The sequence below is a fragment of the Erithacus rubecula genome (assembly GCF_903797595.1).
Source record: "Erithacus rubecula genome assembly, chromosome: 17".
NCBI classification, from domain to species: domain Eukaryota; kingdom Metazoa; phylum Chordata; class Aves; order Passeriformes; family Muscicapidae; genus Erithacus; species Erithacus rubecula.
This window is the reverse complement of record NC_136669.1, coordinates 5,932,127-5,946,894: the sequence shown is the minus strand read 5'-3', so window position 1 is coordinate 5,946,894 and position 14,768 is coordinate 5,932,127. Positions and strand designations below refer to the sequence as shown.

The 14,768-nt window shown below is 43.0% G+C and overlaps 1 long non-coding RNA gene across 7 annotated transcripts in view; it reads left to right on the top strand.

Annotated features, from left to right (window-relative positions):
- Positions 1-3,563: 3,563 nt before the first annotated feature.
- Positions 3,564-14,768, top strand: part of LOC306809454 — a 28,554-nt gene continuing 17,349 nt past the window's right edge. For 3 of the 7 annotated variants that reach the window (XR_013776233.1, XR_013776234.1, XR_013776235.1), the window contains exons 1-6: positions 3,564-3,627; positions 3,752-3,845; positions 5,453-5,607; positions 6,136-6,295; positions 7,056-7,213; positions 13,376-13,538. This is a non-coding gene — a long non-coding RNA (uncharacterized lncRNA). Of the gene's footprint in view, positions 3,628-3,751; positions 3,846-5,452; positions 5,608-6,135; positions 6,296-7,010; positions 7,214-8,856; positions 9,568-10,373; positions 10,423-13,375; positions 13,628-14,768 lie in introns of those variants that run through there. The other 4 variants (XR_013776238.1, XR_013776236.1, XR_013776237.1 and 1 more) reach the window with 4 other exon arrangements.

The window sequence follows — 14,768 nt, the reverse complement described above, 5'->3', positions numbered from 1 at the left end:
ATATCTTGATTTTTAGTAGAGTTTCTGACACTGGCTTGCAGGATATTCTAATAATAAACTGGGAAACCAGTCTAGATGATACTGCTCTAAAGGAGTTGCAAAACTGGTTGAGGGAAGAAGTGCTTAATATCAGTGCTTGTTCAGGGAATTACCTGTGCATTACTCATCTGTGATGCAATAATGCAATTACTGCATCTGAAGCTGAGAACAAGTTCAGAATAAACACAGTGGCAGAGCCAGGATTGGAAATGGGAGCTCTGTGGTAAGAAATGGGATGTGGTTGAGCAGCAGGTGCACTGCTGTTCACTCAACACCATCAGCCTCAGATTTACACCACTGGGAATAGGGCTGTGCTGCAGAGGAGGGTGGAGGGGCTGCTGAGAGTCAAAAAGCTGAACAGGAACAAAAGATATCTTTTTGCAGATGAGGTAAACACCACACAGGTCTGTGTGGGTAAGAAAATCCAAGTAAAACACATGGAGGAATCCTAAAGCTGCTTTAGAAGAGCATTAGAGTCCTGTGCACCAGAGAAATATGGATGATTTTTAGAAAAAGGTGACAATAATGATCAGGGTCTGTGAACACATAACTTCAGCTGAGCCTGTTGAGAGCACAGAAAACTGAGGGAAGATGTGTGTAGTCTTTGAATAGATGAAAGGCTGCTGCTCTGAGGAAAGGAACAATTTGTTCTCTTATGTCCACAGGGTAGGGCCAGAAGTCATAATCTAAGATAACAACAAGGCAGATATGGGTAAAAGATTGCCAGCAGCTGCTTTGAAGTAGTGAAGCCCTACTTCAGGAATTGATTTAACAGGATGTAGGGCTGCTCTGAAAAGTTTTTAGGAATGGATCTGAAATATTTGTCAGGATGGCAGAAGTGCAATACAAGGTGTTGTGCTCAGGAAGGGGGTGAGAGTCCATGGCCTCTGTCAGTGGTCCTGTGGCTCTGTGGCTGGGAGATGTGTAATCAGTGCAGCCCTTACTGGTTTCACAGTAAAACTGCCTCAGCTGCAGGGATTAAAGACACACAACTAGGCCGAGTAGAGTTACATAACAGCAACAAAATTACATTTTAAATACGGTTTTATGTTTACCAAATGACTTTCAGCAGATGGATGGAGGGCATCTAAATGAGGAGCTCTGCAGAGGTTTTAAGCATTAAAAGCTAAGACCTTGTTTTCAGTGAAGCTTCCCCAAGAATTTTCCACCACTGCTCCTGCTCTGGTGCTGGTACAATTGCACTGTGCTAATCCAGGAATGATGCTGATGTTTTGGAGATTAAAGCCTCACAAGCAAGGCTGAGCTGATCTTAGTGAAAGTGGTTTAGATGCAATCTGACCAGAAGATATGAAAAAAATATCTAAGCTGGGACATCCTCATTCAGCTACAGGGTAGCAGCTAGTCAAAAAGAGATCTTCTGGAAGCAGGCTGTTATATACACAAGCAGGTAATTGGTGATGAAGGCATGCTTTGAGTGCATTCTAGGTGTGCATTGCCACAGGAGCTATTTTTGCCTCTCAGCTCATTTGAATTTGCTCTTTCTGTGCTCTCTACCCTCCTCTAGCAATGCCTTCCATCTTGAGTTGGAGCAGAATACAATGTTCTGCTTTCTCACTGTGAAAAATACAAGTTTTTCTCCATACAATAAACCTTAATAAAGGCTGTTGATGAGAGGAATTATTTGCATGACCTGGATCCTTGACTTGAAAAATCTTAAATCTCTGTTAGCACAGATCCTTCACATAGTGTTGGATGTGTTCCATCATCCCAGATATACCAGGGATGTATTATTTGAAAGGTTTTGAGTCTGACACACAGATATTTCTTTTGTCTGCAAATTCTTTCACTTTTTCTGTCTTCTATTCTTTTAAGAAAAGATTTAGCCTTTACTGTGCATCCATTTGGGGAGTAGAAGGATTTTCCCTTTTTGTTTTACCATTAGTGAAAACATCTGTACTATCCATTAGCTCTTCCAGGAGTACCTCTGTGCCTAGAGAGACTTGTGGAATATTTGTATTCCCTTTTGCAGGGAACTGCATGAGTCAGATGGTGTTGAGAACACACCTATGTTTTCCTCATCTCCATCCCACACCCTTTTCTGCTCTAATAAATTCATGACAGGTGGATTCAAACACGCAATCTCCAGCTTCCCTGAGCCACTGGCACAGAGGAAGAGGATGGAGGCCTTGGATAACCTCCCCAGGAAGCAAAGGCTGAGACACAGTGCCTGGTGTGCACTTTGTTCAGACCAAATGCTCTCTCTCTCTATCTCTCCCCTTCACATCATCCACTTCGTATATGGACTTCCTTTAATTGGCCAGACTCTGTTCCTGTACCAGGTTTAACAAGAGAAATCTTTGCACTAGGAAAAATTGACCTGGAACATGTCTGGTAGTTGTTCATGGTGACCTCAAGGCGAGGAGAATGGGCATGACCCTAAAGAGTGGTAGTTCCTAAGTATTTTTTAAATTGTGTGTTCATGTCTGTGCACACATCAGAGACTGTGCTTGAGAGCAGGAAGTGGCTGCACAGAAGGTAGAACAATCCTTTTTAGAGAGTGATGCACACATTCCAGTGACTGTCTGAAAAGGTGCATAAAATTCTACAAAGATCCATGTGTCTAGGGATGCTGTAAATATGAATGGAATGTGTCCTTCCTGCAGCACGTGTTTTGGAGAGGGAAAATGCCCCTGGTGTGATCACAGAGCACATCAAGCTGGAAGGGACTTGTAAGAATCATCCAATCAAACTCCCAAGAGATGAAACAGGGATGAGGCAGGGAAGACCTACAGCATCCTCATTTACAGTTTCTTCTGCATCTGTCCCATCTGATTAGTTTTACAGCCATTTTTTGTGGAAGACCAGGTTCTTTAGAAACCTCTTCTTGTGCAGAATGTTCAGCCTCCACACAGTGTTTCTGTTTGGTGTCTGGCTGTTTCCAGTTCCTTCATCTGAAGAGGAGCAGGAGCACAACTGATGTGCCATTTTGAGGGTCAGAAATAGGAGAATGGTTATCTACCCCAGGAATATGAAGTTATTTGTGCTCTAGAGTTTTGTTGCAGTTGAAAAATAAAAGTCATGCTGCTGATGACAGCACACCTTCCAAATTCTCCTTTGTGGGTGTAGATCAGCTGCTGAGACCAGTGGCTTGTTACTGCTGCATTCAGGCACCATAAAGATTCTGATGGATGAGTTCTGCACGGGGTGCAAAGTGCTGCAATTCCCTTGCACTCCAGTGGGTTCAGAGTATCCCACATGCAGCTTTTCTGCCTAGTCTGGATTTCCTTGAATTAGTGCATTCCCTTTGGGACATATGGGTTGTTAAATGAAAATGTTCCTTTTCAGGTATTTGTGCTGAATGTGGAAGCTCAGGTGCAGGAAAGAGTTTCATAGCTGCTCTGTTGAAATAATCTTTCTAATATATTTGTACATGTTTTTCTTACCCTGGAGTTTCATAATGGTGGTTTCTTTCCCCCCTTCCTCTCAGGGCTAACCATTCTGCCTATTCCATCTTGACTTATAGGTCTTTTATTGCAATTTAATAGTTGTTCTTAATCTTTTCCAGGTGCACATAATGATCCTGCTCTTGACACAGATCTTTTGCCACACAGGAAGCCTGTGAGGAAAGTATGAAACAGATTGAGAGCACAGCTATTTATACAGATCATGGAAAGCCAGGATATGTAGATTTGAAATGTGTGTTACTTTCTGAGAAATTTTGCCATATCTTTAATTTTATTGTGTATCACAGGCTGCCTTTCTGAAGGCTGGATCCAGAGTTCACTGAAAGTCATTGGAAGTAATCCCTGACATTTTGGATGACTCTAGATCAGACCATAAACCAGGTGGTGGGGTGCTTGTTTTGAACCACTGGACTAGTCAAAGTTGCTACCCCCACCTGTTATTAAATCAGTAGTTCTGGTTCTAATGACACTTCAGGCTTTTATTTCCACCCTCCAGTGGAAAGAAGGTGGCTGAGTGTGTGCTGTAGGTGGAGGGTGAGGACATTGTCTGAGCGTGCAGTAGCAGAAAGCACAAAGGTGGCAGAAGGCTCAGTGTCAGTCTGGGAGGAAATGCTGTGCATTAAATCCCCAGCTAGCTGTGATATTTGGGAAGTGCCAGTTGTCAGCACAGTGCCAAAGGAGCAATCTGCTCAGTGCTGGCAGCTCTGCTCCCCTCTGCCAATTCCAAATGCCACTGACTCGCTGGAGAGGGAACCCAGCCTACTCTTTGTTGGAGGGCTGATAGGTGTGAGGAGTGGAGTTGTGTAATAAGTGAAAGAAAGGACAAATCAAGAGGAAATGGAGGAATTCCTCAGGGTGCCATCTGTGATGCAGATTACCAGGGAGGCAGAGTGAAAGTGAATTTCTTCTTTTGTGGATTAATTCTGCCAGGCTGCAATCAGTGAGCTAACATGCATTCTGCCTTTCAGGATCATAAAAAACAGGGCAAGTGCTGACATCTATTATTAACACTGCTTTCAAATCAGCACTGGAGAGAAATAATGGAATGTATACCTGAAAGTTTCCAGCTACCACCATAAAGGGCAGAAAGGTGGGGAGGTGACTTACATCAGCCACAGCTTTCTTTGCTCCCTCATCACCTCCTCAGTGCTCGCTGATGATTTCCTCGTGCTCATTAGTAATGTGTTGAAGGTCAGGCCCCAGCTTTCATTTAATAGTAAACAAACTGATTTTAGAGGGCAGAAAGAAGTCTTAGAGACCCAAAACATTATCCTTATCTGCTCCTATCTTCCATTCAGCTGCCAGAGATGATTTGTGAGTGATGCAATGATAGACCTCTGAGGCAGAAACAGACCCTGTTGTTTACCAAGGCCTGAAATCCTCATCCATTTTTCTGAATTTCTGTTGGATTTCAGTTTATATACCAATATTATTTATTTCAAAGCTCTGCTACAGTAGCAGCATCTGGCTTTAGACCTGACTGAAGCTGTATTCGATTGCTTTCTCAACAAACATAGTCTCTGCTTCACAGTTTATGATATGGATGTGTCTTTTTATCTCATGGAAAATATGAGCCCCACAGCTCATTTAGCACTTACTGTTTACTGATATGAATCATTGGAGGACTGTTGTTGTTGCTGCTGTAAAAATAACAATAATAATAATAAAAACACTCTATGGAAGGAGAGCTCCAAAGGCTTTAATAGAAAAATGGCATTCTAGTAACAAAGGCTGCTCTTCAGCCAAACATCATGTAAATGTGCCACAGTGTTCCAGAATGCTGCACAACTTCAGTGCTATGTGGGTTTTATATAATAAATAAGTTTTAAACCCCCAATTTAGTATGGAGATAGCAGCTCACCTGTTTAAAATGTATCCTTTTATTATTGGTCAATTGGAGGGGAATGTATTGGCTGTATTTTTGATCCTATTTGAATAAAAGCCATATTTACGACTCAGTTTTTATAACCAATGCCCCATAATTGCAGCTGAGAAGTGCTTCTTGGATTATCAGTCCTTTCCAGAAGTTACACTCTTCTCCATGGAAATGTTATCATGGGTGGTCTTGATGGAAAAGCACTGCAGACTCTAATGGTGAATGTTAAAGTGGCTTCATAAATCTGTGCACAAGCTGAAGTGGCAGGTATGTTATTTCATTCTGCAGCCTGTAATGCAAGGAGGCTTCAAATTTCACTACAATGGATCTCACTGGGGGGCTACAGTCCATGGAAGAAATCCGAGCACCATGGAAACAACTGTAAAACTCTGGTTTCAGTGGAGGCAGAATTTTATGCTGTCCATTTCAGGGTAGCTTTTGCCTCAGCAGTGTCTTAACTGTTCCACCAAATTCGTTAAAAGTCTCTTCATAAGCCTTGCTAGGATTAAAGCTGAGGCAAAGATGGTGCTTTTGTGAAAATCCTGCTGTGAGTGTAATATTTTTAAAAACTGAGCTATCAGTTATCAGACTGATAGAGTTATCAGACTTGCCTTATAGACCACTGATATTTATCCATATTTGCCTAATCCTGCATTTCTTAGAGTTAAGATTTAATGTTAAACCACACACACACAAACTCTCTGATGAGGTAGCTGTTGCATGAATAGTTCTATTTTCTCAGTGCTTGGGCACTGAGTTCATCATGCCTTCTCCATGACCTCTGCCTGCTCCTAGAGTTTTCCAGAGTGCTCACTGCCCTCCAGGTCAGCCTGCACTTCTTCCAGTTCTCTCTGAGGTGGGCAGAGGCAGCATTTACAGCTTCTTCAGCTCTTCATGCTGGGAGCATCCTCATCCCTTTGGATCCAAAGGTCCTGAAAGCAGGTGAAAGATTAATGTAAATAATGAAGGGAGAGGATGCTGAAAGTTGTAGGAGGTCTCGCTGCAAAGCTCTTTAAGGTGATGCCAGACTTTTTTTTTTTTTTTTAAAGCAAAACTTAAACCCAAACTCTATGAAAACCCCAGCTCTCTCAGCACCATGTTTGCCTCTCATTGTAGCCACACTGACTTTTAGAGAGTTGTTTCTGATTGAGGCTGATGTAACTGAGCACAAGTTAGGTTTGAGTCTGTGTATATGTATAGGGAGATAGAATCTTTGTTGTTAGTCTTTAAGTTACTAGAATTGGATTTTTGGCAGCAGTTCTATCACTTTATTCCAACAAAAAGACAGCTTTTTACTAATTTGCTTGCTTAGTCTTATTTTAGCAATGAAGAGATGAAGGAAGCTCTCTAGTTTTACTTCTCTGTTAGTTTGCAGTCCATTTCTTGGCTATCCTATTCAAACAGCAATCATAACTTCTCTTAAAAACAGAACTTTTTTGGTTTAATTACATATAAATAGTTCTTGGGTTTTCAGTTTGACAAAAACTGATAGTAATGCTTGTCTTGTATGAGATTTGTTGAAACTACTGCAGATTGAAATTGGTGTGAGTGGGAGAACCAGGGTTTTTGAATATAAATTCTCAGTGTGTTCAAGATTTCTGTCTAAACAAGAGCACATAATCTACTGCTTTGTTGCTTAAGTATAAAATAGAACTGGAGTTATTTTCCAGGAGCTTCATCCAGCCTCTCCAGTTTGCCTGGCCATGCTGTTGCAGTTTGTTCAGGTTGGGACAAGCTCAGTGTTCCTGCTAGCACAATCCAGCTGCATTTCCATTCTGGTCAGGTCAGTGTCCATCATTTCCAGGCAGAGATCTTCAGCACTCCCCTCCACTTCAGTCTCCAGACTCTCCTGCAGAGACTCAATTGCATGCTGGTGAGTGTTTCTGTGGACTCCAGTGAAGCATATGGTACAGCAGTCTGTTATCTTGAGTCTGATCCAGCCCTTGTATCAAATTATTGCCCACCAAGTAATAAAAATATAGTAACTTTTCGAATCTGTTAAAACTGAGACACCAGGACTTTGTACCAAGCCATTCACAAATACCTTATTTTAAAACAGGGCTGGAGAGATTTCAAGAGGTCATCCTAAAAATGTGCTGCCTAAAATCTGGATCACCTCCTGCCTCACCAGTCCCACTTGATGTGAGACCAGACTGCATTTAACTTCCAATAACAGAGACTGTAACCTCCAGACAATCTGGTCCAAGCAGTAATTTCCCTTAATGATTATCAAACTTTCCTGATGTCTAACTTAAACCCTTCATGCTGCAGCCTTATTCTGTACATAATGTAATTATGGCCTGTGTGATTATACATACAAAATCCATCCAGTTATAAGTGCAAAATCCATCTGGTGGTATGTGGGCAGCAGGCACCAGGCTGGCAGGAATCTCTCACATCTGCAGCACTGATACCTCCAAGGAAGACTCTGCTTCCTCCAGTGCCACCTGCAGTTTGTCCTTCTCAATCTCCAGCCTCACTGTTTGCAGCTCCTGACTGTTCTTCCCTCCCTTCCTCAGCTGATTGATTAGATCCTTAATTTCCTCTGGGGAAGAAAACAGATATTTCATGTGATAGGTTTATTTCAGGACTATGTGCTTTACCGAGTGCACCAGACAGATCCTTTGACTGGAAATAGCATGAAATGGTTTCAGTCACTTTATGTCACCTGCCCTTTCCTTTCATTGCTAAATACTATCCTGCATTTCTGAATGAGCCCTGCTAGCTATGTGTGTTCACAGAGGTGGAAGAAAGAAATGCACTAAATAAAGAGAATTTTTTTCCCAGTTTTTATCCAGCCTTCCCCTTCCCCCCTTTCAGATGGTTGCTTTCACAAAATGGGAGCAGGACACCACATCATCTCCCTGCAGCAGAGAGGGGCTCTCTGCCAGCTGAGGGAGGCTGGAGCAAAGGGTTGGGGGGAGAGCCCAGGAAATGCTGGTTGTGGGCCAGAGTGTCCATCACTGTTTGCTCTTGGCCACAAGGACAGCAGACTGTAGCATCTTCTAAATGTTTACAGTCCTCCAGCCTCCTGTAAGACATCAATTCTTATAATTTACAGAAATGTAAAAAGAATAAAAGGAGTGGGAAGGGGACGTTGAACTGGTATCACTGAAGAGCTGATAGGGAGAAGGGATGCAAAGAGGGAGATTGAGAGGAGTCTGACTGACTTGCTCTGAACTGATTGCAGGAGATGCTGAATCCTCTCCACAGAGGTTAAAGGGAATGTCATCTTCCCAGGGTAAAGCTGGCTGTTGTTAACAGCCCTCCAAGTGAATTGCTCAGAATTAGAGGATGCTGATAGCCAGAACTGGCACTGCAGCCTCTTTTATAGCCTCAATTAATGTCCTCAGAGTCTGAAAGCACTGCTAGGGATGAGGAAAGTGGAATTGGTGCTGGAAGACACCCCAAGAGATCATTCAGTAGAAATCAAGGGGCTTATGATGTGCAGAATTTTTGTACATCAAACGAGTACTTAACCTTAATGGCCTTGTTCTCTTTCTTCATAAATTCCAGGTGCTCCAAGGATTCTTCATGGGCAGCCTTAAGCTCTACATTTTCAGTTGTGTACAGTCCTTCTGTGAATTCACTTCCACCTGCAGTTCTTTCCCATTTTTTTGCCATTCCTTTAGCATTGTACCAAAGGCTCTGTGCCTCTTGTCCAGAGCAACACAAGTAGAATTGGCCTGGAAAAATAAAGCCAAGCATTCACTCGACACAAGTTTTCTTCACACTTCACTTCTCTGCATGTCCTGCCAGGCAGTCACAGTTAAATTGGCAGCCATTCTAAAGGCTGGCAGCATTTCTCTTGGTCACTCTGAATGGATGATTAAAATGTTTATGAGGCTGTCTTTGCTCACCATTAGGAATTTAACAAGATCACCCAGTTCCCATCAGTGTGATAGTCATCCTTGCTCCTGTGGTTATAATGATGCTGCTGTGGAGCAAATGTTTTCCACTTCAGATGTTCCTTGTGCAGATGTGCTGTTGATAATTGCCTGGGTTGATCAGTGTGACTTTTTCTATTTCAAAGAAGATTCAGTTACAAACAAGATGTTATTCAAGACTATTTTAGACTGTTTAACTGCTTGTCATGATGGGAAAGAATAAAGGTACGTTTTTCTTTCCTAGGAGCTTTTAATCACAAATATTCTACATATCCTTATGATCCACACATGTGTTCAGATACCATGGTGACAAGCACACCACAGGAACCAGAGAATAAAGAACTGCTTCATTAAAGAAAGGGATGGGGAAACAGATTTTTTCAGCCCAGTAATGCAATGCTGTATGTGGGATTTTCGGCTCTTGGGATCTGTTCTAAAGCCAACTGCAGGAATTGGCAGGTACCCAAGGACTTCAGTGGATTTGGAGCAGCCTTTGTGCCTATTTTAAGTAACATTTTTATTCAAATATCCCACAGTTGCACTACTATTCATGCTTATGAGCAAGAGTAGAAATACTAATTTAATGAAGGAGCTGATGTTTAAACTGTGTTGTTTAGGTCTGCTTTGAGTTTGGCAGTTAATAACCAGTGGCCAACCCACCAGTACTGCAACACTGAAAAGTTCAAAGCAGGATATCATTATCCTTTAAAGGAAGATGAATACCTTGCCTTGCAGTAAAGGAGGGCTTTTGCTTTAGCTGTACTCTTGTTTCTGGAAGTCAGCTAATGAGCTTATGAGAAGCATGCTGTGTGCTCCCAGGAATTAGCTGTGACTCTCCTCTGGGTTTTCTCTTGATGTGAGAAGTCTTAGCCTTGCTTCTCATGGCCATATAGATTGCTTGACATCTAAGAGACCTTAAGAAATAAGGGACTGGACCAAAGCCAACCTGAGTTAACAGAAAGACTCCCAGAGCCTCTGGGACCAGGTCTTCGATCCTGGTGGTCAGGCTGAGTACACTCCTGGCTGGATTTCTGGCCTTCTCAAGTCAATAGTGAGTTCCTCTACTTCATTCTGAAGCCTCTGCTTAGTTTTCTCCATGTTGGCAGCCCAGGCTTGGACTGATCCCACTGTCTCCTCTGCTTCCAGAGCCTCACAGCCAACTTTGTCCAGAAGGAATGATGGCAGAAATATCCTGGTGAGTAGCTCATGGAATTGAAGAGTGGTGGAATCAGCAGCCCTCACTGACTGAGCACCATCACTGTTTTCACCAGGGAAAAGATGGTAACTTGGCAGCAGTCTCAGAAAACAGATTGTAAAAACTTTGGTGTTTGCTTTATCCTTAGGAAATTATAGTGGCTTTTGTAGGGATAATGGAAGAGTAAAGTCCTGTTGAAATTAAAAAAGCCTACCCAAATTCAAGCCTTAATCAGAAAGGTTTGTTTTCTGTTGTCAGTGTACCAATGTTAGGTCTCAATAGTCTCTGTTATTGCAAGTATTATTTTCCTTCTCTTGGCTGGAGCCTTTTCCTTTCTCTCTTACCAAATTACATCCCAACAGATCACATCCATAAGCTGTGACTCAGCAGCCAAAATAAATAATGAGACTGCCCTAAGCCCCAGACTCCCTGAAAGCTGAGTGCTCACTTGGTTTCCTCCAGCTTTTGCTTCTATCAATGTCATCAATCCTCTATTTGGTCCTCCAGACAGTGACTTTAGTGTTGAGTTTAGAGAGCTGAACTGCAGTTCAGCTTTGCTTTTCTCCTCTTCCTCCAGCTGCTCTTTCATCAGGTCCAAATCTTGCTCAGTGTTGTCTGGGCTCCCACAGCAGCCACGCAGGACTTATGGTAGCACAAGTTCCACTTGAACTACTCAGTTCTGGACCATCTAGAAACATCTCAACCTTCAAAATATTTTCCTGTTCAGGAGCCAAGGTTTTTGTTTTTCCTTACCTGGTTTTTGCTTTATTGCAGTGAATTGAATTGAGCTCATGCAACTGAAAACAGAACTTGGCTTGTCACCATCGCTGTTTGCTCTCAAACAGTGTTTCAAAGAATTATGACAGTAAACCCATTTGGTGATTGTTCTGAACACAGAATCCTTGCCAGACTGGTGATATACAGGTGCAGCACTAGAATAACTCTTTGGAGATAAGCAGAAATTTCCAACACACAGTTGTCAGACAGGGAGATGAAATGTTGATATATTTTGAGCCAGACTTTTGTGATCTCTGCAAATAAACTGCTGTACAATCCACTGAATGGACAGTGGAGGGATAATCAGGAGCTCTCTCTGCTCTGCTGCCAGCTCATGGGACTCTCCAATCTTATTTCTGTATCCACACACGGCTCATGTCCCCCACATCCCCTCCAAGCCCAGACATTAACTTGGATGAGAAAGTTCTCCTTTGTGAGGGCTAACACAACAGATCTGTTACTCTGAAGTGGACAATGTTCAAAGGAGCAGGCAGTGCATGGCCTGTGACAGCAGCAGCCTCTGCAGGCAGCTGGTGCTCCCCAGCACCTTGGACTCCTCATCCAGGTGCCTCCTCAAGTCATCTGCATGCAAGGTGAGAGAAATCTTTAGTGGACAGTCTGGTTAAGCCTGCTCTGAGCTTCCTGGAGCTCCCAACTCAGCTGGCTGGTTTTGGCTGTGCAACAACTGTACAAAGAAGCAGGACAGGAGCTAATGCAACATGACTGGAGTGAGAGAGAAGGATTGGGCAGATCTGACAGAGGAGACGGGGCAGGGCTGCCAGAGCTGGATGAAATGTAGGGGAAGAGAAGGATCCAAGGGAGGTAACATTGCACAAAGCTGTCAAGGAGTTTACCTTGGAGCCTGATGGCTTTATTTGCAGCTTGGCTCTCCTCCACCACAGCCAGCTGGGCATTGGCCTCAGCCAGGTTATCTTCCAGCTGGTGAACATGAGCATGGGAGCTCAGCTGGAAGAGAGAGGTCGGTCATATGATGCTGAGTAAGGCTTCAAGGGCCAAGATATCCTCCCTCCCTGGCAAACAGTTTATTCCAGTTGGTAATTGCACTGGGGTGACTGTAGTAGCTGTAGTAGCCTGAGGGAGTGCAGAGTGTCCTGACCTTTGTGAGGGGGATGCCTGCTTCATTAGCTAGGATGGGCAGTCTCAGCATCAGCTGCCCACAGCTGCTTCCTGCCATCAGCAGCTCCCACTGGAGAGCTGGATTCTGCTCTGCACTCGTGGCTGCACCTGTGGCTGCATTGGTTTGGTGAGGAATTCCCCTGGACTTTTGCAGAGGTTCCATTGTTACACTGGGCTTACCCATTTCTGCCTGCATGGGCTGTTTGTCCATCTCCAACTTTGCTTTCACTCTGGGGCATCTCCATGAGCTCTGCTGTCCCAGACAACTGTTTTTCCTGTGGCCCTGCCCTGCTTGAACTGACCTTGCTACTTTCTGGACAAGCTCCTTTACCTGTTTTCCCCCGTGCAAGGTGTCTGACAACACAGACCTGTCTCCTAATATGGATGAGAATTAATCAGCTCACATTTCTGAAGTGAATTGAAATGGAAATATTCCTAATTATTGATGCTATCAATTTGTATTAGTCATTAGAACATGTTCAGAGCATTCTATTCAAATACAGCCTCAGCTTCCATGTCTTCTTCCAGCTCTTCACTGTCTGGAGTGACTGGAGTACACATACCAGCACAGCAGTGTCTGTGAGCAGGAGATGTGAGAGAAATTTGTGGGAATATGGACAAGAATCTTAATTTCTTCACTCCCTTCTCTATATGTTTGTCAGCTCAACAGGATTTTATTTCCTGGGAGAGATCTATGGCTGGGAATACTGAGCCAAGAAAGCAGGAATGCCTGGCCAGGTGTCTCAGCAGACAGCTGATGTTATCTGCAGCATGGTTGGCTTCCTGTATGATGTTGGAATTTGGCCTTCAGGAATCTAATCAAGCTGATTTGGTTACTTGAGGGAAATAAAAGCTTGTTCATAGAAATAGCTGCAATCTAGGTCTGTGTGTCATGTTTTTATTGAAATGCTGAGTGTTTAGTTAAATATTTGAATACTGAAATACTTGGTTGAAATAAATATTTAAATTCAGAATGGTTACTGCACATCCTGTGAACTGTGGCCTCATTCCTTGTTTGATTTACCACCTTTCCTTCCAGAGTGAGAGGGTCAGTGCCTTGGAGGGCAGTAGAGTCCATGGAACATCTTTGCTGACTGCCTGAGGATGGTCCTGGAACACATCACCTTTCTCCTGGTCAGAGCAGCACGGCAGGAGATCTGCAGTGAGCACACAGTTCCCCAGACTTCACAATGCAGTTTCCAGTGAGTGGATAATACCCAAGAAATCTGGATTCAGATCTGGCTGAAATGTTCAGTCACTGGAAACTAAAAGGCAAATGTTTCCAAGCTCAGGGTTTCACAAGCTCATAGAGAAGTCAGAATATACTGTAGAAAATCATCAGCCTCTGTCTGGGGAAAAATAAATACTATATTTCAGCTGGTTTTGTTATTTAAGGGTTTAAAGAGTGATAGGCTGCAGACTCCATTTTAACAGGGTAGGTTAAAAGGACTGTATTAATCTCTTATGCCAACTCAGTCTTATCAAAAAGTCAAAGCTGTACAAGCTGCCTGTTGTGGGGTGGCAAAGGTATGATGTTACACCAAATTAATTAAGCCAAATTAGTGTTTCTGCTCTGTAGTGAACAACTGAGATTTGGTGTCCTGTCTCCCTAGTGGGACTTGCAGAGCACTTAAATCCCTTTTTCCTCTGTGGAAGCTCCTCTTACCCCATCATTAGCTGGTCTGTACAGGAAAGCTCAAGCAGGCTGGGAAGCTGAACCTGTTTGCAGCTCTAAAACACTTAATTTTTCTTTTGCCACTTAAGTGTCCTGGTGGCCTTGCTCTGAAGCACAAGGATCTTGTACTCCCTGTGGAGAATTTGAATTAGCAAAGCTTGCAGTATGCATTAATGATTGTACACATTGCCTTTGCTACTTAGCTCATTAACTAGGTAAATTAGTGGTTTGGATAATATAGAGTTGGATATTTGTATTCCAGGAAGTTAATTTCTAAGGGGAGGTTTCTCAGAGCAGTGCTGGCAGACCCATCACTGAAGTAGTCAATAGTGACACTAAAATAAAGTTCTAATTTGTGATAATATTTTGCAATTCTAAAACAGTTTTTATCTGAGGATCAGAAGGCCTTACATAAACATGAATCATTTAAGCCTCATAACTTCCCAGTGATTATACACATTTTATATGTGGGTGAGCATGGAAGATGAATTACAAATATCAGACAATGAGTCAGAAAAAGACTTAGGAAACAAAATCTTGTCTTTCTGATTCTGCCTGCCTGAATTACTGAACTGTACTTGTGTTCATCATTGGGTTAGTGCTGAAGAGATCTGGGATGACTGTGGATTTTCCCAGTGAATTTTTGGTCAAGGGACTTTTCAGCTATAGCTGATGCTGTCAGAGCTGTGACGTAGCACAGCTGCACCCAGTAGGATTTTGTACCCTGGGAAATTCCACTCCAACTGACACATTAAAC